General features: G+C 47.9%; 1 protein-coding gene and 1 long non-coding RNA gene across 2 annotated transcripts in view; one reads left to right on the forward strand and one right to left on the reverse strand.

Moving 5' to 3' along the window:
• LOC138286550 (S-adenosyl-L-methionine-dependent tRNA 4-demethylwyosine synthase TYW1-like) overlaps positions 1–27,866 on the reverse strand; it is a 490,050-nt gene that overhangs the window by 60,843 nt on the left and 401,341 nt on the right. The window lies entirely within an intron of this gene.
• Positions 5,597–27,347, forward strand: LOC138286551 (uncharacterized). Its single transcript, XR_011202010.1, has 3 exons — positions 5,597–5,671; positions 6,891–6,969; positions 27,285–27,347. It is a non-coding gene; the product is annotated as an uncharacterized lncRNA (long non-coding RNA).

The following is a 27,866-nucleotide window of genomic DNA, read 5'->3' on the forward strand; positions in this document are numbered from 1 at the left end:
TGGAGGGCTTTGTGAGCGTGGACGAGGACTTTGAAAATTATCCTTTTGTTGATGGGCAACCAGTGTAGGGATCTGAGGTGGGTGGATGTGCGTTCGTGGCGAGGGAGGTTGAGGATGAGACTGTGGCTGCGTTCTGGATTCGCTGGAGTTTTCTTTGAAGCTTGGCTGTGGTCCCTGCGTAGAGGGCGTTGACGTAGCCCAGACTACTGCTAATGAGGGTGTGGGTGACTGTTCTTGTTTCTAAAGGTATCCATTTGAAAGTCCTGCATAGCATGCGAAGGGTGTTGAAGCAGGAGGATGATATGGCGTTGATTTGCTGGGTCATGGAGAGGGATGAGTCCAGTATGATGCCAAGGTTGCGTGCGTGGGTGTTGAGGGTGGTGGGCCACCAGGAGTCGTTCCATGCTGTCTTGTTGGGGCCGAAGATGATTATCTCGGTTTTGTTTGAGTTCAATTTGAGGTGGCTTGTTGTCATCCATTTGGCAATGTTGAGGAGTCCAGCGTGCAAGTTAATCTTGGCGGTGGCTGGGTTCCTGGTGAGGGAGATGATGAGCTGGGTGTTGTCAGCGTATGAAATGATGCCGTGGGGACGGAGGATGTTGGCAAGAGGAGCCATGTAGATGTTGAAGAGGGTGGGGCTCAGAGAGGATCCTTGGGGGACCCCACAGATAATCTTGGTGGCTGTAGACCGGAAAGAAGGGAGGCAAACTCTTTGGGTTCTTTCGGAGAGGAAGGAGGTGAGCCAAGGCAGGGCCATGTAGCGAATTCCAGCATCGAAAAGGCGTGCACGGAGGGTTTGGTGGCATACTGTGTCAAAAGCTGCAGAGAGATCTAGGAGGATAAGGGCGACTGTCTCTCCCTTGTCCACTCTGGTCCCGATGTCGTCTGTGCAGACGATGAGGGCGGTCTTAGTGCTGTGGTTCTTGCGGAATCCAGACTGGGAGGTGTTGAGTATGTTGTTTTCTTCTAGGAAGCAAGACAGTTGTGCGTTAACTCTTCTCAGCGACCTTTGCAGAGAAGGGGAGAAGACAAATGAGTCGGTAGTTTGTGCGGTCTTCCGGTTCTGCTTTGGTTTTTTTTTTAGAAGAGCGTTGACTTCGGCGTGCTTCCAAATATCTGGGAAGGTTGTGTGTCGAAGGAACGGTTGATGACGGCACGGAGCTAGGGAGAGATGATTTGGCTGGCTTTGTTGAAAATGTGGTGGTGGCACGGTTCTGTTGGGGAGCCTGAGTGGATGGAGTTCATGGTTTTGCAGATTTCTTAGTCATTGGTGGAGGTCCAGGTGTTCAGTCGGTTGGTGCGGCAGGGTGTTGTAGTGTTGGTTGTGTCAGTGGTGGTGGGTGCAGATAATGTGAAGCTGTCGTGTATGTCTGCAATTTTGCGGTGTAAGTAGTTGGAGAGGAGTTGCAGATGTCTTGGGAGTGTGGAGGGTCAATGGTTCAGGATTTCGGTTTGGCAAGTTCCTTGATGATGGCAAAGAGTTCCTTGCTGTTGTGTGTGTTGTTGTCTATGCATTCTTTGTAGAAGGACCGTTTGGTGGTCCGGATGAGTTGGTGGAGTTTGCGTATGGCTGTTTTGAGGGCAGAAAAGTTGCTCATTGAGGGTTCTTGGCACTAGGCTTTCTCAATTTTGCGGCATTCTCGTTTGGAAGATTGAAGTTCTACGGTGAACCAGGCGGTGGTCTTGATGGTGCGGGTATTGTTTGTTTTCAAAGGGGCGAGGGAGTCTGTGCAGGTTTCTAGCCATTGTGTGAGGTTGTGGGCAGCGGTGTTGAGATCGTTGGTGATGGGAGGTGGAGCTTGTGTGAGGTTGGAGATCAGGTGTTCCTTGGAGATCTTGTTCCACTTGCGGTAGGGTGTAGTGTGTTGTTGGTGGTGGGTTTCATGAAGGGGAAGTGGACGCAGTGGTGGTCAGTCCAGTGGAGTTCGGTGGTGTGAGTGAAGGTGATGTGGCTGCTGGAGGTGAAGATGGCATCTAGTGTGTCCCCCGCTGAGTGGGTGGGTGAGGTGACCAGTTGCTTGAGGCCGAGGTTTGTGAGGTTGTCCAGCAGGGCTGTGGTGTTGCAGTTGTGGGTGCTTTCCTGGTGAAAGTTGAGGTCACCAAGGAGTATGTAGTCTGTGGAGGTGAGGGCGTGGGAGCTGATGGTATCGGCGATGGGGTCACAGAATGGGGGTCGGGTCCTGGTGGTCTGTAGATGAGGGTTCCTCTAAGGGTGGTGTTGGCGTTGATGTGTATTTGAAACTGTAGGTGTTCAGCATTGTCTAGGGTGTCGTGGTTTTGGTCGAGATTTTGATGGAGTTTTTGTGTATTATGGCGATACCTCCTCCTAGTTTGTTGGTGCAGTCGCTGTGGGTGATTTAGCAACCCCTCTCGGATGGCTATGGCGATGTCGGGTTCTGATGAGGAGTTCATCCATGTTTCTGTGAGGAAGGCGATGTCATGGGAGTTTGTGGTGAGCAGGTCCAAAAGCTTGATACCGTGCTTGTGGACGGAGCCGGTGTTAAGGAGGATGCAGATGAGGTGATTGCGGGGTTTGGTGTTGTTGCGGTGCTTGCTGGTGTGAGTGCAGGAGAAATGGCATGAGTGGCATATGAAAGGTCCGTGTGTGTGTTTGGGGTGGCCTGGGCGCAAGCGGGATGCGGGCCTGGGTTGAGAGCAAGGAGTTCTGTGGAGGAATAGTGGTGCTTCGGGGGATTGGAGGAGCGTGGACCAGGGGGACGGGCGCTGGGTGCGGTCGGGTGCTGCATGCGGCCGCCATTAAGAAGGGGAGGAGCAGCTGGGAGGGAGCGTCCAATGGGGGCGCAAGGCCACAGGGGACGCAGCGGCTGGGTTTTACAGGAACCAGCGAGAGACGGAAAAGAAAACTGGCACAATTGGAGCGCGAAAACAAAGCGGGGCACAAAAAGGGCACAGTCCAGGTAAAAAACAATTCTAAAAACGAAAATTAAATACAGAAAACGAAATACAATCTGCGGAACGAAATACCAGACACGCCTACCACTACGCACCAGGGATGAGGCGCAGGCAGGTGCCTGCGGGTGGTGGAGGGCCTAGAACTTCTGTTTGCAGTAACAGAGGGGTCAGGGGCACGGAGGCAGGCTGGTGGAGCCGAAGTGTACTCCTGGCCCAAAGCAGGTCCGAGGGTCACACTTGGCTCCGTGCAGCGGCCGCCATTAAGGGGAGGTGGGAGGGAGGAGCAGCTGGGAGGCAGGAGGGAGTGTCCAATGGGGGCCGGCGGCAGGGGACGCAGCGGCTGGGTTTTACAGGAACCGGCAAGAGCTGGAAAAGAAAACTGCCACAATTGGAGCCCAAAAACAAAGTGGGGCACAAAAAGGGAACTGTCCAAGTAAAAAACAATTCTAAAAACGAAATTTAAATACAGAAAACGGAATACAATCTGCTGAACGAAATACCAGACACGCCTACCACTAGGCACCAGGAATGAGGCGCAGGTTGGTACCTATGGGTGGTGGAGGGCCTCAAACTTTTTCTGTTTGCAGTAACGGTGGGGTCAGGGGCAAGGAGGAAGGCTGGTGGAGCCAAAGTGTACTCCTGGCCCAAAGCAGGTCAGGGGGTCACCTTTAAGATTTAAAGGCCTGTTAGCCGAAAGTGAGTTTGTGGAAGAATACAGAAAAAAAGGTTTAGGCAACGGGCGGGACGGGCTGAGCCTGGACAGCCTATAGCAAATAAAGCCAACAAATGGAAAGCCAGAAAGTGTGAGTTATAAATCACAAAGCCAGTGGTAATCAACGAGGGCAATGCATTTGCAGGGCAACTTTCTGAAAGTCCCTGGTAGGCTCCAACCTAAGAATGTACAACCCATGTGAAACTCTTTTGCACACTTTTCATGGACATAGGTTTGGCAAACGATGTTTCCTCCTTTCCAGGCACCCTCCACTGGGAATGCTTACAAAACTCAAGTTACAGGCACAGAACATTGTGAGCAAGAAAGAGGTCAGAAGATACTTAATGCAGTCAGAGTCCGTTCTGAAGTTAAAAGCCTGCATCCCCAGATGACAAGTAGTTTTGGGGTTCTCGATTCCAGCTTCGGCCAAGCCAATCATTCAGTGGCTCACAGTGACAGTGTACACCATAAATAAAGGAAGCGTGTCACTCCGGACTGAGGCCCTAGGGTTAACATTAAGACCACGAAAACCAAGTGTTGCTGTCATCCTGGAAACACGTGGCTAACAGGGAGGCCAGTCCAAGATGATATACGTACATTACTTTACATTTAGCCAAGCCCAGTTATCGACAAACATCTTCAGAGAACATAAAATCCAGTGCCTAGTGAACATCGTGCACCACAGTCAAGCTTCAGCAGAAACACCATAGGATCCAGAACACAGCCGCACGTCTCATGCTGAACCTCCCACGCCATGAACACATCTCCGTCCACCTCAGACCCCTTCACCGGCTTCCAATCATCAATAGGATCATCTTCAAAGTCCTCATCCACGCACACAAGTCCCTCCACAACACTGGACCAGCCGACCTCAACGAAAGAGTGAACTTCCACACTCCCACTCGTCGCCTCCGCTCTGCTGACCTCACACTCGCCGCCGTCCCTCACACCACCTCCGGAGGCATATCCTTCTCCTACCTCGCCCTCAAAACCTGGAGCTCCCTCCCCACCAACCTTCGCAAGACCCCACAAGACATGGCTTTTTGAACAGTAAAACGGCATCTCCACCCTTGTTTTATCACCCGCCCCCCCACACCGCCTTGAGATCCTTGCGGGTGAGTAGCGCGCTTTATACATTTTTTGATTGATTGGAGTGCAGAACACAACTGTGTATCGTAACTCAACTGCTACCGTTTCAAATAAGCGCCTGGGGAGCTGGCTGGAGTATAATTGAATATTCGGTGCAGCCTTCTGTCTACACCATTTAATAAAACAAGGTCTCCGTGGAGAGCTAAAAGGTAACACGAGTTTTTGGCGCGCTAACAGCCAATACAAGCTTAAACTGTTAGCACATTCCATGTGCACGACGTATTTCCGCTGACTAGACGCCCCCAGCGGCCACCGGCCAGCGCAGAACTTCACTGTACATCTCCACACCGGAACCTGCAGTGACCTTTGTAAAACCTCTAACTGAGGTTCGATCAGTCAGGGTTGGTTCTCAGAGGAGTGACATCTAATCGAGGAGTCCCAGAGTACAGAAGGCAGCTAATTAGCCCGAGAGGGAAATGCTCTCTTTCTGGCCGTTCGAGATACTTTAGAACAACCATTTAATTGCAGGGTGCTTTGCCGTGTTCGTAACATTTCGGTAAACAGGAGATACGTGTTCACTCTCTAACCTGAAAGATTCTTCTGATAATGACGCATTAAATAAGCGAAATCTAGTTTTAGGTTCGGCAAACACGAGCCTACATTTGGTTCCTTTTGGGTTTTTTTAAATAAAGGCACAGAATAATTATACTGGCGTTGTGCTCCCTGCAGGAGTAACGCAGGTCCTGCAGTGATAGTGTTTCACCATCTGTACCAGGGCCTTCACAGGTGTCACAATGGGGTGAAGACGTCACAGCGGGCACGGGTGGTGTCATGGCAACGGCAGAGGAGACAGCCCTGGGATTACAACGCAGGTCCAGTTGGCCAGAGAGGATGGCTGGGGCAGGACGCGTCTGCTCAAGGCTTGTTCACCAGGGGTCAACTAGCCACCACACAGAGGTAGGTTTCTCTTTTTTTACATCATTATTTATACGGTTTCCTTCAACCCCCTTTCCTCCAGAAAACAAAGTCTTCTCTATTCAGCAATTAATTACAAGATTCGCCTATTTGCGACAGTTTTTCAAAAATTTAGACAAACATGTGTGACAAACATGTGTGACAAACATGTGGTTGAAGGCGGTGCCCGTGTTCGTCCAACAATACAACCAGCTCCCGATTTTTCATAAAAACTTAAATTGGAGGCGCGGTTTAAAAAACAGTTAAAAAAAAAAAAACTATCCCTGGAGGCTGGGTGTGTGACTGATGAGAAGAGTATCATACGTACTTAATCTTGGTAAAGCTTAACTATACGTACAACATTACACCCACTACTTGATACAATTTACTCCAATTTGGTGGTCCGTTTTAAGAGCCAGATGACTGCAAACCTGTTGGGATATCGGCAGGGGCATCATATGGGCTACTGTCACAGGGCTGCTACATCTTTAACCCATGAGATTTTGGCAGAGTGGAGGAGGCCAGGAGAAGGCTGGGCAGGTGTCTGATGGTTTTTGTTTCCAGATGGTCACTGAGGAGGCAGCCTGGGTACATCGTGTCCTTCTGCGTAGTGTGTAGGGCCGCCCAGCAGACATGGAGAGAACACAAGTATGGAATGTGGCTGCTCTTCAACGGCGAGCGAGTGTGGATCCCAGAGGATGGGCACTGGGTGTTTGGCCTCCCCAGCTGGAACACAGAGAAAGTATTTCATTAGCCTTGTGTTGAGTGGATTCCATCAGGACATTCAAGTAAATGATGCAATGATACGTTTTTAAGCGCACCTCAGACTGCATGGTTCATACCATGAGAGCTAATATTTGACTCTTCTGAAGAACAGGAATTGAAAATGTCTGGATTTAGTGGATTTTGCAATGGCCCAATTAGCAACATTCTTTACTTAGTAATGTTGATATTTAGGCTACTTTTGAGCCAATGTAATCGGTGTCAGGGGCTTTTGCTAATGATTTTGGTAGGGGGGGGGGGGGTGTTTCCATGCATGTCCGGCTATTTGTATTTATGCAGTTTCTGTTTTCAGAATTAGAAGGACAGCACTTTCTGGTGTCTGGCTTCACGTTTGAGAACCAAGTCTGTCTTTTTAGACATGTAAAGCTTTGTGCATTAGCAAAATGGTGGAATGTGTCCAGAAAGTGGTTTGAAAATCTCTCCTACTGCTTCCCAACAGAATGTCAGAGGGAACATGGACCCGCTGAGCACACTGAAAATGGATGTCAGCAATGGGCTGGTTTTTCTGGTACACATGGGTAAGAAGCTGTTCTTTACGAGAGGTCATACAATTTTGCAGATGATTTTGAGCAGGCCGTTTGTGATTTAAATATTTACGCCATGCTCCACTGCATGTTCTGTCCAAATTTGCACCTAGTTTGAAATTGCTTATAAGGCTTTCTTTTCAGCATCCATGAGAATAAGAATGGCTGCCTGGAGTCTAGTTGTTTCAGTGTTGAACTGCCGAAACCCAGCTGGTGGGCCCTTTGAAAACAGTCCCAGGTTAATCCCTATAAAGGGAAGGCTGATGAGGCATCAGTCCTATGGAATGTCTGGGTTATGGATAGTTTTCTTTTTTCACAAGCAACAGGGCTTGTCCACAACTGAAGGTGCAGGGAAATGAGACAATCTGGGAGGAGATATGGATATTTAGACACTGGGCTCAGGGTGTCAACACAAAATCTGTGCCCAATAAGAGCTAGAAGGAGACATGTGTTGATGCAGCCCATCAGATGATCGTAAGCACTTGTGTGAATGGATAGAACAGGATGCAGTGTTACAGAAGTGAATTTCATCTGGTAGTTTGAGAGGAGGAAGCATTCATTATTTTCTAAAGTAGGTGGTTATTTGTTATGTGTAGATTCTTGGGTGACTTGCTCTGGTTTCTTGGATAGGTTTAAGGTTTTCTGGATTTCCTGCTATGAGTAATTAACCAGGGCAATAACTATTTTCAGTATCTGGCACTGGTATAGGCACAGAGCTTTGCCACTTTTGTCCTCAAGAAAGCATCAGAATACAAAGGGGGCAGGCAAGCATTTGAGGGGCTAAGGACCCCACCGATGCTGAAATTCAGGTTCTGGGGTGAGCTCTGAGTCTGATACAAGGGCTACTAACGGAGTTGTAGATCTGGGTTAGATAGTGTCCTAAAGCCTGATCAGATCTGAGATTATCTGAAACGGAGGAGACTGGGTTATTCCTGTATGATGTAGCTTGGGAAACATACAGCAGAGCATTGATGCTGGGCATGGACCAGGAAGGTTGGACTAGGGAGCTTTAGGGAAGATTCCTTTTTAAAATGATAAGCTCGATGAGCTGTATTTCGCCTGGAAAAAGAAAGGTGGCATTAGAGAGTGTTTAGCTTCTTTAGGCCGGCTGTGAAAATGTCTAAAATAATAGTATCAGGTGGACAACAATGAACAGCTAATTTTCACTGTTGGCCGCATTAGTATAAAAATGTTATTGCATGTACTTTTTCAATGTGGTGAGACTGAGGTATGATTGCTGTGATTGGCTGGCAAGAAGGGGGCTGCATGGTGTCAGGTGGGGCCCATAGCGCTGAGATGGATTTTTAAGTCAGAAAGAAGGAAGACTAGTTTCAGTGACAGTCTGACTGACAGCTGAGAAGGCATCTGGCCACAGGAAATGAGAGCTGCATCTCGGAGTTAACCTCATCAACCCTGGGATCTACTTCACTCCTCTGACAAAGAGTCCCTGGAACCAGGCCTGCTGCTGGGGCAGAAGCTACTTGCACAATGAGATGTCTGAAGCTAAAATTCCTTATGCAGGGAACGAATAATCTCTATGATGCACCCCCAAGTTCCAGCTTCTGATGTACTTCAGCTTGAGGAATAAACAAGATTTTGTGGATACTTGTGCAAGGTCACTAACAACCGCAGCACGTGATTAGACTGTCTTTGTAAAGTAATTCTATGCGCCTGTGTTTTAGGACATTTTCATGATGTTGGGAACCCACGTGAATCCTAAAGACGTCCAATGTTTCAAGAGGGACCGAACTTCTAAAAAGATACAGTTCACAGAAAGGAATGGTTTCATATTTACAAACTATGAAAAATCCTACCTCAGGATATTTGTTGATTTTGGTTAGAAAATATATTTATCAGACAATGTTGACTTTGGAAGGTGTGGATAAAAGCGGGTTCATTTAAACGCAAGGGGAACAGTTAAATGTGCTTTTTCAATGCTCAATGAAGGTTGTATTTCTGATGCAACTATGTTTCTTATAAAAAGTTAAAAGGTAAGGTAAACACCAAAAAAAGCAGACGAATATAAGCAGATGAACTATAGCATAACTAAGTGCACACATGTAAAATGAAATTCACAAAATTGGAGCTTACTGGGAAGTTATAACACCCTCAGTTAAATAAATGATGTGAAACATTTGGTAACCCACTTAATTGGGAGGACTTATTTTCTTGCCTAAATGCTCGGGCAGCACTGCCAGGATGGGTCCCATCCCCACCTTTTCGGTATTGTGAGAGTTCTGTTTGAAGTACAACAATAAATGGAATTTCACCTCACTACAAGATATGAAAGTTGGAATCACCCAGACAAAGGAGACAAAACTACTGGACGTTGCTCAGACTAAGGTGAGGTTTGAATGGATTCATTTTCAGTACCATCCCCTTCTCCCCACAACTCTAAAATGAGGATGAGCGCTTCACTAGATGAACAGTGGGTTGGGGGTTCAGGCTTGCCGTGAAGATCAGGAATTGACTCATTGTGGCTACACCCCTAAGCATATGGAGATAAACACTGATCTCTTGACCAATAACATCACAGTCAATTCCAAAGTACCAAAAGGCTACTGTTAATAATTGTTAGAAATTGTGTCTCCAGTTGGCAGAGGTAAGCACCCTGTCGAAGTAGGAACCACAATCCTAGTCAGCGTAAGTCACAACACAACCAAAATTATCTTGTGCTCACCCTCCAGTGGCCTGGCAGAGCAGACAGTCTTAAATTAGAAGGCAATGTGTAAAGTATTTGTGTAATAACTCATACAGTTACAGTGAAAACACCACAAAAAGACTGCATACTAGGGTAGAAAAATAGACTATGATTTTATGAGTAGAACAAGAACAAGATGACAAAAATCCAATGCATAGATCAAGAGATATGCAATTTTAAAGATTTAGGTAAAAATAGCACAAAGAAGTGCACAGCTCCAACTGTGGGTATATGGTCGCACTGGACTGGGACAAAGTCACGAGTTCAGGCCGACCGCGATGGAGCATGGGCCAGCTACAGGGAAACACTTGGGCCCACTGAACACAGTACCTTAAATCCTGGTGCATGGTCGGCACGGTGTTGCTTTGAGAGGCTTTGCGTCGGTCAGCGTAGGTTCCAAGAAGCTATGCGGAAAGGCTTTGCGGGACTTGGAGTCGCTTTGCCTAGATCCCGGGGAGCTGTGTGGCAAGGCTTTGCAGGGCTTGGCAATGCGTTGCGTCGATCCTGGGGAGCTGTGCAGTGAGGCTTTGCAAGGCTTGGGGCGCTGTGCGTCTGTTCCGATGTACTGGCAGCTGTGCAGCAAAGCAAAGCATTGTAGGGCTTTGTGTTGCTTTGTGGCATTTTCCGATGAACACCACAGAAGGTAGAGCACATTAGGCCCACGTCCAAGGCAGGGCAGACTCACAGCTTGTAGAGTCCAGGGGCAGTTGGTTCAAGTCTTTAATCTCCCTGAGACTTGGGAACAGGAGGCAAGCTAACAAGCCCTTGGAGATCACTGGTGGTGGGAAGGCAGAGTCCTTCCAGCAGTCAGGGAGCAACAGGCAGCAGCAGGGCAACATGCAGAAAAGCAGTCCAGTTGAGTTGTTTGAGCAGTGTCCAGTTATAGGTCCAGAAGTTGTCAACAAGATGCAATTAAATAATTCAATACAATTTTAGAGCCAACTGTCTATGAGAAAGTGGATTATGATTTGGGGTGGGTGAAAGTCCACTACAAGTAATAATGGCATTATTCTTGTTAGGTCCAGTAAAGTTTTCAGCAATTTAAACTTGAGTTTAACCCCTGGTAACTGGGGGACAGAGCAGCAAGACTTAAGAAAATGGGTAAAACACTTGTAAGTGCCAAACTAGTTATTAAAATATTCAAAAATAAAGAAAATTGCAAACAAAGCACAACAAAGATCCCTCTCCAATTTATTAAACTAGAGACTAATGTAATGTAACAAATTGACACCAAAACGGGAAAAATCCATTAAGGGGAATCAGACATATGTAGGTTTAAATAAAAATAGTGTCAAAAAGTGTTACACACCACCCAAGGTCATCTTGATGTTTTTGACCAGGCCCTAGTAGCGATGATGGAGCGCAGGTCTGATACAAAAACCAAGCTCGACCTAGTCAAGCGTTTTATCTTCAGAGTTAGTCTCTCAAGTGGAGGTCCAAAATTCTCAATACAACAAGGCAGCAGGCTGTGGCCAAGAAGGTCTCCAGGAGTCCCGCTAGCTATTGGACAAGATCCAGCTGACATTTGGCATGAATTTTTTTTAATTCAGCAACCTGAATCTTTAACCCAGTGGCAATGCACCTTTGTTGGACTGACTTGCCAGGTTTGTCCCGGTCCTCTGGAGGTCTTTGGAGCCAAAAGATTTCTAAGTTCCAGGTTTCTCAGGATGTTAGGAGGCATATGCTTTGACATAGCCCAAGGTCCCAGGACCTCACGAACAGCACTGGAGGTCAAGACTCACTCCAGTAGAGCCACCAGCAGGTTCCATGGCAGGTCCAGTTGGAACGGCTGTAGCTTACAGATCAGTCAATTGACCCTTGGAATTCACATCTTTGTTCTGGGTACAAGAGGGAGCATGTTCAGCCCTCTAGGTCTCCTCACAGGTCTCACACAGCAGGTGCAGTCCAGTCCAGTCTTCCACAGATCCACAGCCTTCTGAAGAGGGTACCCAGGGGTGCCAACCCTGCTCAGCGAAAATATCTTTCAGAGTCTTTGTACTGTAAAGACATGTTTAACATTAACTTTTACATGTCTTTATAAATACCATACACCATGCCTTATGGACAACAAGGCTTATTAAGGGGTGACTTTTTAACATTTAAAAGGAAGGCTAAGACCTGTCAAAAAGGGGCTATTTTGACAGGTCAAAGTTGCAGTTTTAAAACTGCACAGCCAGGCTACACTGGTGGATCTGCAGACATATTGCACTGTAATGGTTGACACAAAAGATGCTGCAGTTGACTAGTGACATTTCACTTACAGGCCCTGGGTACACCTCATACCATATAGGTATTTTCAATATGCCAATTAGGAGTATAGCCAATTTCAACAGGTTTTAGGGGTCCGAGCACATGCACTGGGGCCTAGTTAGCAGAGTCCCAGCACACAGTGTCAAAATCCACAGCAGCATTGGAGGTGAGCATATAGAAAGGCAATTTATAAACACTGACGAACAACGATACATTTGATCTTGCACGGGGCGTGGCTTGAGCGTCAAGATGGCGGTCGCACTTTCGAGGTGCTCCGGACCCCTCTGGCATCTGCTCAAGCAGCGCCCATCGCTGGCCCTCCCCAGCGGAGGGGAGAGACTTCAGGTGACCGCTGGGGGTTCCTGGAGTGCCCGGACCGTGCCTTGGACCCTGCGGTTCACCAGGGGAAGACAATCGCGCGGAGCGCCTCGCACGCAAAATGGCGGGCGCTCCCATCAAAACGCGCAGCTGTCGGCGGTTGCACCGAGCCGAATCAAAATAAGGGCGTCCTGCAGGTGAGGCGGCTGGGCGACGTGGGCCCCCCCCCCCCCGCTGGCCGGAGGAGCAACTGCAAGAGGTTGCCCCGGTAGGGCTTACAGATGGAAGTGCTCTCAGGGAGGAGAGGAACACAGAGCGCTGGGCCAGCCTAGCAACGCCGAGCAAGTGGCGAAGCAGAAACACAGCGCACCCAGGCGGGCAGAAACACAACGCAGAGGCCGTGGTGAGACCTGCCATCCCCCCCCCCCCCCCCCCCAACCCGGGTCATGCTGGTGGGGGTGCGTTGCACTGGTTGGCGTTTTTCCCCTCCTTTCCCCCTCACGCTCCGGTTCCATGCCGGGAGGAATTTGCTGGATGACTTTGGGGGAGGGAGGGGGGATTTGGAGCAGAGCTGACGGGAAGACTTACCCCTTTGTCCCGCTTGGCGGTGGGAGGCCCTGGAAACGAACGGACTGGAGGTGGGACCGGGCACCTGGGGGCACGAGAACGGGATGCCAGTGGTGGACTGGGGCCCGGAGAAGAGCCCCTCGCGGCCAAAAAGGGGCACCGGGCCTCGGATTCGGGCCTGAAGGCTCCACCGACCGCAGTTGGTGATCTGCGCCGCGAGAGAGGAGGTCGTGACAGTGGGATCTTAATGGTTAACCCTGCAGTGCATACTTACAATGGTGAGGATCCACTTACGTAAGCGCCTACGGGCATAGAGCAGTGGCCACTGGCGGTGGCTTGACAAGGACCAGGCCCCAAAGACCAACGAAGGCTGGCCCGTGAAGCGAGTCACAGGAGCAGGCTTGCAGTCAAGTCCGGTTGCCTCAGAGGTAAGGATAGACAGACCCGCGAAGACGCGCATAGACCAGTTTGCCACTGGTCCAAGTGGAACACGGAAAGAAGATCAGGCGGCAGAGGGAGGTGGTGGGAGGCAGGCCAGGGCCGGCGATGTGGCGGCCATCCTTCAGGCTATTCAGGCGTCCCAGGCAGCGGTGGAGGCTAAGATCGGAGAAGTAAAAGTGGATGTGGCTTTAGTACGCCAGGACCTCCGCAACGCAACAACCAGGATCACGGAAGCGGAGTCCAGAATCTCCACAGTGGAAGACGATCTGACTGCCCTTAAAGCACAGGTGTCCACGCTAACAGCCCGCACAGCAGAACTGTACCGCAGGGCTGAAGACGTCGAAAACAGGTCCCGACGCAATAACCTTCGGACCGTGGGCCTTCCGGAGAACGCTGCGGTCTCCTCCCTGGCCGCCTTCCTAGAGGAATGGTTCCGGTCTTGGATGCCCTGGGATCGCCACACACCGTGGTTTGCGATTGAACGAGCTCACAGGGCCCTACAGGCCAGGCCTCCACCGGGCTCTCCGCCGAGGCCAGTGATTCTCCGCCTTTTCAATTTCAAAGACAGGAACACAATACTTCAGGCGGCGCACTCGAAAGGAGACTTACATTGTGAGGGAACAAAAGTCATGGTGTTCCAAGACTACACAAGGGACGTACAGGTACAGCGCCGCTCTTTTATAGAAGTAAAACAAAAACTGAGCGCGATGGATGTGCCCTACCACCTTCTCTTTCCTGCTAAGCTAAGGGTGGCCCATAACAACAAGACATATTTCTTTGAGACCCCAGGTGCGCCATCGATATGGTTAACAGAGGAGGTCCCGCTGGGCTCTGCCGGAGGAGAGCAGCAGCAAACCCACGTTAGGCAGCAGACAGATAGTCAATCGCAGCGGGGGCCCCGCCAGAGAACGCGCTCCAGGAAGCGCAAAGAAAGATGAGACTCACACTCAGGCTCCCCTGTGGGACCTATAAAGGGGACGCCCCGGGGCCCTCGGCGGCCGCTGAGCCGGGGGGCGCAGGAGGGGGCTCACAGGCAGAGGACTTGGGGGAGCTGCGCCCTACAACGATGGAAGATACTGATCTGTCCCAGAGCCGGTGCTGTGACTCCCCTTCGAGGGAGGAGAAAACAAGGCCAGTATGGCTCACAAACGTGATGTGGCCGCAGTGTGTCTGTTTATAACTTAACACTCCTTAATCCGCAGAAATGGAAGGGTCCACCACAGCTCAGACAATTGGTGTTTTCAGCTCACTATGTTCGGGAGTGAGCTGTTTCAGAAGGGCGACAGATGTTTCTTGGGGGAAGTATGGGGAGGGGTGGGAGTTGGGGGTATGGGAGTTTTCGCTCAGCCACAGGGCTGTTGTTAATGTTATCTGAAGTTAACGTTGATTTGTTATCTCACTTACTGACAGGGGGTAATAGAACAAAGAGGCCATGTCAGGGAACACACACAACACAGGAGAAATGGTACAAGTCCCGGGGTACATATGGGGAGCTGAGGGAGAGGGTCGAGATGAGCATCTACTAACAAACAAGATGAATGGGGTCGACTCATATATCTTATAATGTTAACGGCCTCCCAGATAAGATCAAACGGACAGCAGTGCTCACACATGTCCATCGATACAGACCAAGTATGCTCCTGATGCAGGAGACTCACCTCCTAGGAAATCACTGTTCCTTTTTAGCCCGTAAAGGATTTGACAGGGTATTTCATGCAGGGTTCGTAAGGGACTCAATGGGTGTGGCGATACTGCTTCACTGCTCGCTGCCCATGGTGGTGATGCAGGTATGGAGAGACCCACAGGGGCGGTATGTGGCGATCTCAGGGACAATAGAGGGTCGCACGCTGAACGTTAGTGTATATGCACCTCCGACCGTGGTGCGCGGGACCCTAGGAGACCTGACTCGGCTGCTGCTGGAGTTACCCCCTGGGGTCACGGTGCTGGAGGGCGACTTCAATGCAATCCCGGACCCTGGGTTGGACACAAGCAGGGAGTCTTCGGCCCATAGGCAGGCAATGGCCACTAGTCTATCCGGGTGGATGTCGACGACGGGGCTCTGCGGTGCTTGGAGAACATGGCATCCGCAGCGCAGACAATTTACACATATCTCCGCGACCCACAGTACGCAATCTAGAATCGACCTTGTGTTTATGCCGGTCGCCGATTGTTGTCACCTTTCACACATTGAGATTCTGCCACAGGGATCTCTGACCATGCGCCAATCCGGTTTAGTGTGGGCCCTGCGAACTCCATGGTCCGCCCCAGGTGGCGGCTGAACGCATGGTATTTGCAGGACGAGGATTATGTCAATCGCCTAAAGGGGTCAATGCACGAGTACTTCAGTATTAACGAGGGCTCGGTAGCATCGCCCGGGACCCTATGGGCCGCGAGTAAAGCGGTGCTGAGGGGGGCGGCCAGAAGCCTCGTCCGTGCGCAGGAACATTCCCTGGCTCCCTGTGTTGCCCAGCTGGAGGCTCGTGCCTTCTATCTGGAGGCGGAGCAGGAGGCGCATTCCAACAAAAGGATAACCAGACAACTCTTGCTAATACAAGAGGAGATCCGTAACCAGTCTTTAGAAGCAGCTAAACACATGTGGCGTGCTTCCACGGCCCGGGTCTATGGTTGGGGAAACAAGACTGGGAAATTGCTGTACTGGCTGGCATCCCAACAGCAGACCTCTCGAATCGACCCCGAAATTTGTAACGAGCAAGGGGAACATGTATCCAGGCTCCAAGAGGTGGCAGAGGCGTTCGCTGCATACTACAGGGTCCTGTATCGGGATGCCGGTACAAAGAGGCCAGACATCTCCGATCAGTTCTTGGTGGACATTCCGCTTCCAGCGCTGCTCGAGGTGGAGGTCCGGGCACTGGAAGAGCCGTTCATTGAAACAGAAATTAGGGAGGCCACTGCTGCGATGGGGGTGGGAAAGACTCCTGGGCCGGATGGGTTTCCACCAGAATATTATAAAGTATTTAGGGATGACCTGGTGCCGCGTCTTGCAAATCTATATGCAGAGGTGGACCAGTTTGGCTCCTTCCCAGATGGGTTGGATGTAGCCACCGTTTTGCCCAAGACTGAACCCCCGTCCCTTCATTGTGCGGATTACAGACCTATATCCCTGATTAACAGTGAAGTAAAAATTTACGCCTCTATTCTCGCATCCCGCCTTATGAGGGTGATGCCCCTGCTGATACACCCAGATCAATGTGGCTTCATGACCGGCAGCAGTACGTGCCATTGTATACGACGGCTTCACGTGGCCCTTGCGAGGCGTCACCGACTGCCCCAGAATCTGGCCCTCCTATTTATAGACTTCGAGAAGGCCTTTGACTCCGTTGACTGGGGGTTCCTCTTCTCGGTGCCCCAGCGATCTGGCTTTGGGCCAAGGTTTTCCCGAATGGTCCGGGCCTTGTATGCAAACCCTACGGCGCATGTACAGGTGAATGGAACCTCATCTTCAGCCTTCCCTATCCAGCGGGGAACACGACAGGGCTGCCCCCTCTCCCCTCTCCTCTCGCCATTGAGCCCTTTCCACGACTGATAGGGGAAGACCCAATATATCGAGGGTACAAGTGGGGCTCCTCGTGTGAAGATCGAGTGGCCCTATATGCGGATGATGTCCTGCTATATATGGAGAATCCTGGGGTGACGGGACCCCGAAGTTTTCTCTCCTTCAGTGTTTTGAGGACGCCTCTGGGCTCAAAATGAACCCCGCCAAAGCAGTGTTGGTCCCCCTAGCAAGGTCACGGGAATGCTTTAACTGGCAGGAGGTGGTGCCCCTGCGCCAGCTGAGTTTTAAATACCTCGGAATATGGGTTGCACTGCTTACGGAGCTATCCTGGGCTCTGAACCTGACACCACTTGTATCTCGCACACAGGAGGATCTTCAGCGGTGGCAAACATTGCCTTTAAACGTTTTGGGTCGTGTAGCCCTATACAAGATGATGGTCTTGCCGCGACTCCTATATGTTCTCCAAAATTTGCCTGGTAGCATCGCAAAGCTGTCGTAGAGGGGTGTATGATGGGCGATTACGCATGGCCTATCCATACCTGAACTATCTGGCGACTCAACTCATGGTCGCTCATGACTGGTTCAACGGGGATGGACGGACCCATCCTATCAGGTACAATTGGATGCACTGGGGTTTTCTCGTATTCTAGACCTCCTCTATGGCATTCTGATCCCCAGAGAGTTAGAGGCAATCACCAAGGCGGCCTTTCTTGCATGGCGTGCGGCACTACGGCACACTGGATGGAATAACGTCACCCTGCAAACTCCACTGTGGTATGGTAAATGGCTGAAGGAAACGGCCACTCTGGGGGGCATCACGAAGTGGGACACACTGGGCATCTCCCTGGTGGGAGACGTATGGAAAGGGAACACAATGAAGTCCTTCCAGGAGTTACAGTGTGAGTTTCAATTGCCCCCCAACCAATTCTTTAGATATCTTCGACTCCGTCATGCCATAAATATGCATCGGACTGGCGTGGACCCAATACAGGAATTTAACCCACTCGAGGCTAAGCTATTCATGGGCAGTTTGGCGAGGTTGAGGGCGATACAATTCTATTTCCTACACAAAGCATACTTATAACCCGACAGATTGCAAAAGATGGGCCTCCGGAACTCTGCTCAATGCCCACGGTGCGATAGGGGCCCGGCCGACTTCTTCCACATGGTATGGTCTTTTCCTGTGATACAAGTGTACAGGGGGAAGATAAATCAAGAGTTGAACAAAGCAATGGGGAAGACACAACTGCTGTCCCCAAAATTGGTCCTATTGGGTACATTGGAGGAGCTGGAGGGCTCTAGAGCGGACCGGGCATTTGTTGAAACTGCCATACTGGTGGCAAAGAGGGGCATTGCAGCCGCATGGAACACCGCCAGGGTTCCTTCCCTTCAGAAATGGAGACAAGGAGTGGACTGGTGCGCAACCCAAGAAAAAGTGGTGTATGAATCAAGGGGGTGCCCCCGTAAGCATGGAAAGGTGTGGGGGAAGTGGACGGACTTACTTGGTTAAAGCTGAACCTGTGGTTGTGTGTACCTGCATTTATTTTCGTGTTATTCCGATATGTAGCTTCAGCAGAATCCCGTGTGTTCAATGTCAAGAGGAGACAGAACAGATTTGGAAACCCCCACTGCCCAGGTGCAGGCTGTAATGAGTTTGTTCTTTTCGTGTTTTGTACGTTTCTCATGAAAAGCAATAAAAATGTGTTTATAAAAAATAAAAAATAAAAAAAAAAAATTGATCTCCCAAGCGGAGACCTGGACACCAAAAGCCCAACAAGAAAATCTCATCATACCATACAAAATGGCTGTAGTAATAGTTTCTTTCTCAATAGGTAAGGCCCAGGAACAGATGGCCTCTTCCTTATTTTATGTTATGAGAATTTCTAAAGTGCAACAAATACCCGGAGGTGTCTTGGCACTAGCTAAGTGACACTGAAGAGCAGCAAGAGGGACAAAGTTTATGGGGAGTCAAAAAGCCATGTCTTTAGCAGTTTCCAAAAGGCCAATAAGTTGGGAACATACTTAATATCCAGGGGAAGTGAGTTCCAGGCTTTTGAGGCATCTACTAAAAAGCTCCTAAAAAGCCAACCCCAGCTAATCGCTTGAACCTGGGAACTATGACCAATCTGGCATTAGTTGAGCGTAAGGTTGTGCCTGGGGAGTACCAAGTGAATTTGTGTTGTAAAACTTCCAGTACAAGGCCATGAAGAGCTTCATAAACAATACAGAGTGAATTGAAAGATCCTCTATCTGACAGGCAGCAAATGTAATTTTCTGATTGAGCCTGACACAGATTGTTATTTCGGCATCTTTAGGAGGAGCCTAGCTGCGGCATTCTGTTGCGTTTGCAATTTATTTAAGATGTGCTGGTGAGCATTGAGGAAAAGACTGTTACAGTAGTCTAATTTAGCCAACACTAGTGACGTAACCAAAGTTTTCTGCAAATGACTAGGAATATATGGGAATACCTTTTTTAGTATTCTAAGAATGAGAAAGGCAGAGGATGTCAAGGCATTGACTTGATCGCAGTACCTTGGTTTGTCACCAATCAGAATACCTAAATTGCGCGCCTTCCTCACAGGTAAGGGTAGGGAACCCATGTCTTGTGGCCAGCACTTCGATCTAATAGGAGTTTAATTTCAGGCAATTCTTGCCCATCCATATGTTAACTGCCTGCATACATTCACATAGCCTAGAGCCTGAGCCTGAGATTGAGGGGAGAGCCGGAAGATGTGGAACATATTAGCCTAGAGACCTCCTCAACTTAGGGTTGAGTAAATTTATTAAAACACGTTAATTCAGTGGAAGTTGAGACTCGACTATCGTTAATTTTGAAGGAGGTGGTTGATGTGAAATTATTAACTATTGCCTCCACCTTATTCTTTAAAAAGGTGGCCAAAGAGTTGCAGGATTGGGTCATAGGTCATGACCTAGGGGAGTTCTTGGACAACATGGGGACAGTTCGAAACAATTCTTTACTAGAATTTGTGCCTTCTGTTATCTTTATGGTGAAGTATGCAGCCTTTTCCTTGACAATAAGCGCCTTGTAGTAGGCTAAGCATACTTTGTATTTGGATTTTTCATTGGAATCATATTCAATCCTCCAACTCCATTCCTGTCTGCGACATCATTGTGAATGCTCTAAGCTCAGTGGAAAACCAAGGAGCCAATATGGTGTTACGTTTTGGCCTAATCTTTTTTGCTGGCGCTACCTATTTGGCTGCGGTGTCTAGCCATGAAGTAAATTGATCAACTGTTGTGTCTGGGTCCGGGGAAAGCATCGGAGTAGAATCTCCCAAAACTTTAGTAAAAAGGTCTGTTTGGATGTTATGCCAAGCACGGGCTGCAGTGGTGATAGCCAGGTCTTTGAAGTTAGGGGCTGGAACGTTTACAAGCAATCTTAAAAAAAAACCGCACCATGATCAGACCAGGCTAAAGGAATGATTTTTACATTGTCTATGGATTTTTTTATTGGTGAGAAATTCTGTCAAGGGTGTGGCCAGTCTGATGGGTAGAGCGGGTAACAATCTGGGGAAGATCAAGCCCATTTTAGGTCTGAAGGAGAGCTAACATCTCAATATCATGGAGTCCCACTGAATGAAAGTTGAAGTCTCCTAGCAAAAGGAAGTTAGTGGCCAGAATGTGCCATTCAAGAGGGCGGCTGATCTCCTGCATAAAAGGCTGGTCTCGGGCCGGATGGATGGTATAGATTAGCATGCCTTGGGTTGCGTATTCGATAGCTCTATTTGAAGGAGATCGCTTTGCAGTGATGAGCGAGAACGGAGTTAGACTTAGCTGCTAGGTTGGCTCTGTGTACGATCGCTAAACCTCCCCTTGCTTGAGTTCCTTGTTGTGTCTGGTGATAGAGTAGCCGTGGGGTAATGCTGACAGCAAGTCGGGGTTGCTAGCTGAGTCCTCCCAGGCTTCTGTTATGAAAGCCATGTCAGGTTTATGGGTGTCCTTAAACTGGGATGATTCAATGCTGTGTTTTACTAAATATCTGGCATTGATAAGTACAGATAAGGTGTGTGTGCAGTCACTTGTTACTGAGTCGTGGAGTGTTGGTGTGCATTTTGAGGGAGCAGTCTTATTGCGAGAATCCAGCAGGAAGCATTTCTAAAGCTAGCCCTAGACCACAAGTATGATGATTGAGCACCATATTGGCCCTCAGTGATTCATAATCTATTAAAATACAGTTAGTGATCTTACCCTTATTGATTGCGGGGAGCTCTTCGCGAATGTAAAGTTGAGGGCCGGTATCTGGCCTTAAATGGTCACAAGCAAATAAAAAGTTTTTTTTAGTGGCACCACTTGCAAATATGTCCAAACCCTTAGAAAACGTAGGTCAAACCACTGTAACCTGTGTTACGGGGCTTCCAGCACCACAATACCAGATTTGGTCGCAGTGCGCTTTACAAATGCTTAGATAAATAAATAAATAAATAAATAAATCACAAAGTATGACACACATAATTGATCATAACTGTGTTTCGTAGCCTAAGTATTAAGACATGACGAAATGCTGGACTCTCTCACCAAGAGCTTAATTGAGCGGTCCAGGCCTAGTCCAAAGGAGGTGTTCTGAATGTACAAATGTGTGGTTCATGATCGCTAGCTCATGGGGTGCACTGTGCTGTTCTTAATTATTTTCAGAACACAACGGAATGCAATCCTCTGGTGAGCTTTAGATTTCAGAACAAACTCGCTGGTTAAAATACATTATATGAGAAGCAGGGCAGAAGGGGCCTGAGGAGCAGTAGAAAGAGAGAAAGGTGTGGATTGTCAGGGTACAATATTTGGTAGGTATAGGTCAGTCAGTTAATATCAGTCTTCTACTAGGCCACAGTCTCTCCATAATTATTGATCCTGATTACCACAGTTCATTTAAGTTATGCACACATAGAATAATTTCAGATGAGCGGTAAAGGTCTTGAGCCTTTTCAGATCTACAATATCCAACCTTATGTGAAGAAAGTCTTTGAATGCATCCATCAGTCATACTCTGTGCTGGAAAAAAAAGTGAATTTAGCCAGAGATTGTCTCAATTTCCCAGAGCCATTATATATTTAGAGAATCTCTTTTTTCAGAGATTAAACTCCAATGGGGAATGGGGCATGGCGATCTCCTTCTCACACTCAGTTTGGATCTTAACTTGCTGAATCAGAAAGCACATATATTACAGTATTAACTAACGCCTAAAGATGATATCAGTCCTTTGGTTTGCAACTTTATGGAGTCAGTACTTTGGTTCAAATCGTAGGGTTGGAGGCAAACACATCTAAATATTTCAGATCACAAGCAGGAAACAACAACCAGTCTGAGAAGTTCAAATACTTGTGAATGTACTTAAATAAGTTTATCAGTCCGTATATATAAACACAACCTCCCTTTTATGTTGGAAACCTTCTGTGAGGATTTGGATTGTTGGCAGCAATTGGAAATGTCCTGGTTTGCCATAAAAAAAAAACATTAACATTAATATCACCAGATTTGCTGCAAACCCTTGGCAGTTTATAGGAGAAACAAACACCCCTATCATCTGAGGAATGTAAAGGTTTATTTTGACAACATTAACACAACCAACAAGCCCATTCTCAGTTCATCATCCGCCAATGAAACATACCGCGCAAGATGTCTCCGAAAAAATACTTACAGAATGGTGACTGCCAGAACCCCTTTTAGAGACCACAGGGCCTACTGGGCCCACCTTAGTGGTTGAGGCCTTTTGCTCCTGACGTTCTGGGGCCTAGCCTATAGGGATCTTGAGCAACTGAGACAAGTATCCATTCTACACTTGGCTTTCAGTGATAGCAATGAGCAAGCAGTCAACAGCACCCTCACGGGGTAGGAGATTGAAGTGTAGATAAAGGTGGTACGTGAACACGAGTCAAAAGTGTACACAGTATGAACAATAAATCAATGTTCAGTCAAATACTTACTTTTGTAAGAAAAGAAGCATTTTATCCCCAACAACACAAACAAAGGAATAACAACTTTCATGAGAAATAGCAAAATCCCCTGAGGTTAGGGCACTAGTCATTGTCAGGGAAATCCCTGTCCACCCACTGTCTTATAACATGGTCGTGTTATTCCCCATTCACTGGTGGCCACATCCAAGAAAAGCTCACTAGTAGGCCGTAATCAAAAGTCCCCCCCCCCTGACTTCTTGGGATTTAGCCAAGTGTCTATGGTACTGCAGCACTGTTAGTCCTCCGGGTCCCCCAAAGGCCCAGTTCCAGTCTTACCTGCTCCAGTGGTATGGAAGTATTTAGTGGTGCAGTGAGTGCCCTCTCAATGGGCACTCCCAAGTCCTGATCCTATTTGGTGAAGTTGGGCTGATCGTAGTGTATGCCAGACACTCCTTCCAGCAGCACTGCCGGTTCGTTCCAGTGATCAGAGCTTATCTTGCCCAGTATATACAAGGTAAGTCATTTTCCATTAATGGGGGGGTGGCGAGATTCGATTCTATGGCTCCCTACTGGAGCTCCAACTAGGGTACAACATCTTTGGCTGCTTCATTGCAGTCTTCTTGGAATCTATCAGGTGCAGTTCTGTTTGTAGGCTTCACCCGCTGCTGGTCACAGCAATTCTCTTCCCGGCCAGGCAACAACAAGAACTCTTTGCAGCGATGGTACCGGCTGCTGCTCCTGGCATACAGGGGTAACCACACTACTCATGGTCAGGCACAGACTTCTCTGGTGCAATCGCCTTCACTATGGTGGACACAAGTCTCATGCTTCTGGTCCAAGTAAGTTCAATGGTGGCCCCTTCTAGCATATGGGGTCAGCGAGGCAGAGCTGACCTGGCGCGTCCGCATGGCCCAGATCACGGCAGCCGCCCCTCCCGGCATACTGGGTATCGCAATATCACTCTGGCACAAGGGCAATGACCCAAGCAATGCACAGCCGTTTTCACATCTCACTCAGCGAGTCTTCTCAGTTGAGCACCCACAGGACCTTGGTCCCATCAATGCTCTCCTTCTCCTCAGAGGGCACACTGGTCTTGGTAAGCAGGCAGGCGCTGGTGATCCAGGCTCCAGGGCAGGTGGTCTTTGTTTCCCTGCCTGATGCCCCTCACCCAGCAGGGAGACTAGCAGGCCTTGCCCCCCCCAGTCCTGGTCACGGGCAGAAATCCAGGAGATCTTCCCCCTCCGCACACAGCCCATCTAGCTGCTTGACAGATAATACATTTTGGGGTCTCAACCTACCCTTGTGATAGTCCTTTTCCAGACACCAAATTTGATTTAGGGTCTAAGCCTTTGAAGTTTTATGTTAGGGTTCTGCTTCTTTTGAAGTGTACATTTCTCCTTTTCTTCTTTCCTATTGAAAGCATGTCTGTCACAGCCAATAAGACTCCGAAGCTGATTGGGCACTCCCACGAACTGTGTTGGGGGTAGGAGTTCACACCTGTATGTCAACCACAGTGATATATGCATCAAAAGGCTAATCCCAGGCTCCCAGACCTGCTCTTTATGATTCCATTATCAGGCATATCTCCTTGCCTGAGATTTGATCAGGCCCTTCCTTGCGATACATCACTAAATCAAAGAGCACCCTTTTAAAGTGTAAAAGGAGGGTCCCTCCCTTTCTCCAGAGTGTCTCATCCAGCTTACAGGAATGCAGCAATACACATCTGTCTGGGGGGATTCCTCTCCTCCTCATGTCTTCAGCATGAAAAAAATGGAGCCCAGGGTCCTCCATGTAATGTACCATTGCAGGAACTCAGTACATTTTCACAGCAAACGTACTCACCAATACTGGTACCTCCATGCATTGTCCGCTACAGGCACACATGCACACAGCACACACATTCAGGCGGCGCGTACTGCTCAGCACTGTAGCATTTGTGCATTTTACCAAGGTGTGCTACTCACAGACACACTCTGCCAACACACACTCGTCATGTGAGCGCTGCACAACACTTTACCCTTCATCTATTTGTACTTCATGCAAGCACACACACACACCCAGCAATGCCTTAAATGAGCACGCACTACAGAGCACTAATCTCTCATGTAAGGTATTCCCAGCATGCACACATACACTCAGTGCATGCACTAACCACACATACTGTACTGCACTTCTTTAACCCTGTACTATACCTTTGCCAGGCACTCACACATCCAGTGCACAGTCAGTACTCCAGCGCTGCACAGCACTCTACGGGCCAAATGTACCAACGCATTTTCCCCATAGACACAGAATGGGTAAAACCCTTTGATACATCTGGCCCTACATGATGTAGGCCAAGGGTGAGTTAAGCATATAGCACTAGAACGTTTCAAAATGTGAGTAAGCCTCACTCCAGTGACACAGAGTAAAAACCTATTCACTACCACTGATCAACACATGATATGCTGCCACCAGTATGAGAGTAGCACTTTGGGTGCGCCGCCGGGTCAAACAAGACCACAATCTGTGAGGGAGACCTATGTCATGGAGCACACACATGATCTGTGTGTACCTATGACACAAAAATCAACATTAGGATTCCACAGAATACTAGAGTTGAGCATTCAGGACAGGGGTACACGTCTTTAAATATGCAGAGGACTTTTCTGTCCCAATCCAACAATGGCCATTTTGAACTTCCTCACAGCAATTACATACTTCATAGTCAATAAAACCTTTGCCTAGGCCCCAACCTACTTAAAACACTTATTCATTGGCCCTCATTTTCGTTTGAGCAGGGAGAAGCTGATAAAGATCACAGAAAACCCTTTTCTTCCCACTGTGTAATCCATGGATCTTTGTGCTTTGTCAGCAATAGGCATAGATGCGTAATTTTAGTGCAGGGTGGGCTACCAAAGAATCAGCCTCTACTGACAAAAACAAATTGAGTCTCACAAGCCTAAAGATTAGGAAAGGAGTTTAATGAAGCACTGTATACAGAAGTAGACACTAAATGGTCTTCTGCTAAAGGTTAGGAGGCTGAAACTACAAAAAACTCATGATGGAGCAGATATGGTCCAAAGACCTTTCATAACATTAACATTCAAGTAGAAAATTCTTTACTGGTAACAGTAAATTTCTAAACTGGCGATGTTACCGACAGAAAGGATCCTGGAGATACAGATTCAAAGCATAACCAATACTGATAGAACTCTTCACTGAGTTAAAACAAAAACATAACCGCATGTTAGCACCCATGCATCAAGTCACCCTTGATGACTAGGAACTAGGAATAGGAACTATTTGCAGTCAGCTGGTAGCAGAACAAGAACAAGATTCCAGGAAGAGTGAAACAAATGATAACAGGAAATGCCTGCCCGTATGAAAGACAGTCATGTCCACCACTGTACGCTGCATGGCACCTTCCCAGAGCTACTGGCTTTGCACGACATACAGTGATGCACACATTACTGACACCTTGGATCAGGCTGGCCACGTGCTGAAGGCACCTGTGGGCAAAACACAAGGCTCAGTTTATAACAGAAGGGGAAAGATTGAGGAGGTCCTCCAGATTTAGGAGTCATTATAAATATCCATGCAAACCCATCCAGTTGTGGAAAAGTCTCTAAAATATTTATTGGTAGACAAGCTGGCACACATTTGCCTCCACCTCCTATTGTGGTGTGGCTACACTGTGGAATCCAGGACACCAGCAGTGTAGAAACTGCACAGCGATCAGATAATGCAGGTTCATGAAACAAAAGGAAAACAAACAGGGAAGGGTTCCAGATAAGAGAAAACACAAAAATATCAAAAACGGGATTTAAACTGCTACAGATAAATACAGCAGTTTCATATCCCAGGTACAGATTAAAAGAAGCTTTAGATGATATGGAGTTAAGATCTTGATCTTAAAGTACATTACAGACTGGAAAGTTTTCATTTACTGGAATATTAGACTTATGACCATTTACAATATTTAGGACACATTTTGAAACACCCTCTGGTCAACTAGTTTCAAGACCAAAAGCTTCTTGATTCACTCAAGAGTTTTGAAATGTAATTAATTTGCTTATACAATAGTTAAAACTGTTTTGACTTGGTAGTTTTTATTTTGTTTAATTTCGTTAAGCTGGAGGTTTCCTCAAATGATTAAACTGTATTTTTAAATACATAAATAAAATGTCCATTTTTAAATAGCATCCTTGCCACAAAGTTGCTCCTACATCTGGGTGTCTTAAGGTACGTTCCACCACTTCCGACCCATGGGGGCCATCACAAATGTTTAAAGACAATACGATTACTCTAATCGCAAAGACACAGAATGGGCTGCCTGCTCTAGCTACGTAAAGAGTGGGCATAAGAACAGAAATGTACTCTCAGATGTCCAATCCTGTTTGCTGAATTTTCTCACGTATTCAGAGGAGTATGGCAGAAGGGCTCTCTCACCGAGGTAAGTATTTCATCTTCAGTGATTTTCAAGTATCAGATAAACTTCAAGTTCAAAAGGTGATCTCATGACAATAGGAATCGTCATTACATCTGCTTCAGAAATCTGTAGTAGCTAAGTTAGACAAAAAGTTATACCTGCAATGCATTCTGAAATCTTATCGTTCTTATATTTTAGCAGGCTAAGGACTCCAACTTATGTCATGTTTAGAATATATCCGCATCCGCCCTCCGTACCGAGAAGTCTTCATACAGCTTATAAAGAATCATCCTCGCTGGTTACATCCCCACCACGGAGGAGAACCTCACAGCAGCAAGGTAAGTGCTACAAAAAATACAATTTTGGGCTTTTAATGGGGTGGATGCTACATGTCACACACTGGGTAAAAGCTAAAACATGACACTAGACTTTCACTAGGCAGATACTTAGCTGCAGTTTGTGTTGTCAGGCCATCTCCCTCATCATGCTATCAAGTGCCCTCAAGACCCAAGAGCCAAGATGGGTGAAATCCACTGTGAGTGGGGGAAACATGTCAGAAACCAGAGGAGGGAATCAAGGTGTGTAAACAAAGAGTGCAGGTGACTGAAGATTTAAATGTATTCTTTAGCTGAGATTCCACAATATTGGCAAAAACACATATGTAGCACAAAATCTTCATTGATGTATCCCTAGTTCACCGTTCAGTAGCTCAGATCAAGCTTTAAACTTTCTTTGCATAAAGCATGAGAGGATGTATGCATCAACACTATGAAAAGCAAA

The sequence above is a fragment of the Pleurodeles waltl genome, chromosome 3_2 (genome assembly GCF_031143425.1).
Source record: "Pleurodeles waltl isolate 20211129_DDA chromosome 3_2, aPleWal1.hap1.20221129, whole genome shotgun sequence".
In the NCBI taxonomy this organism is placed as follows: Eukaryota; Metazoa; Chordata; class Amphibia; order Caudata; family Salamandridae; genus Pleurodeles; species Pleurodeles waltl.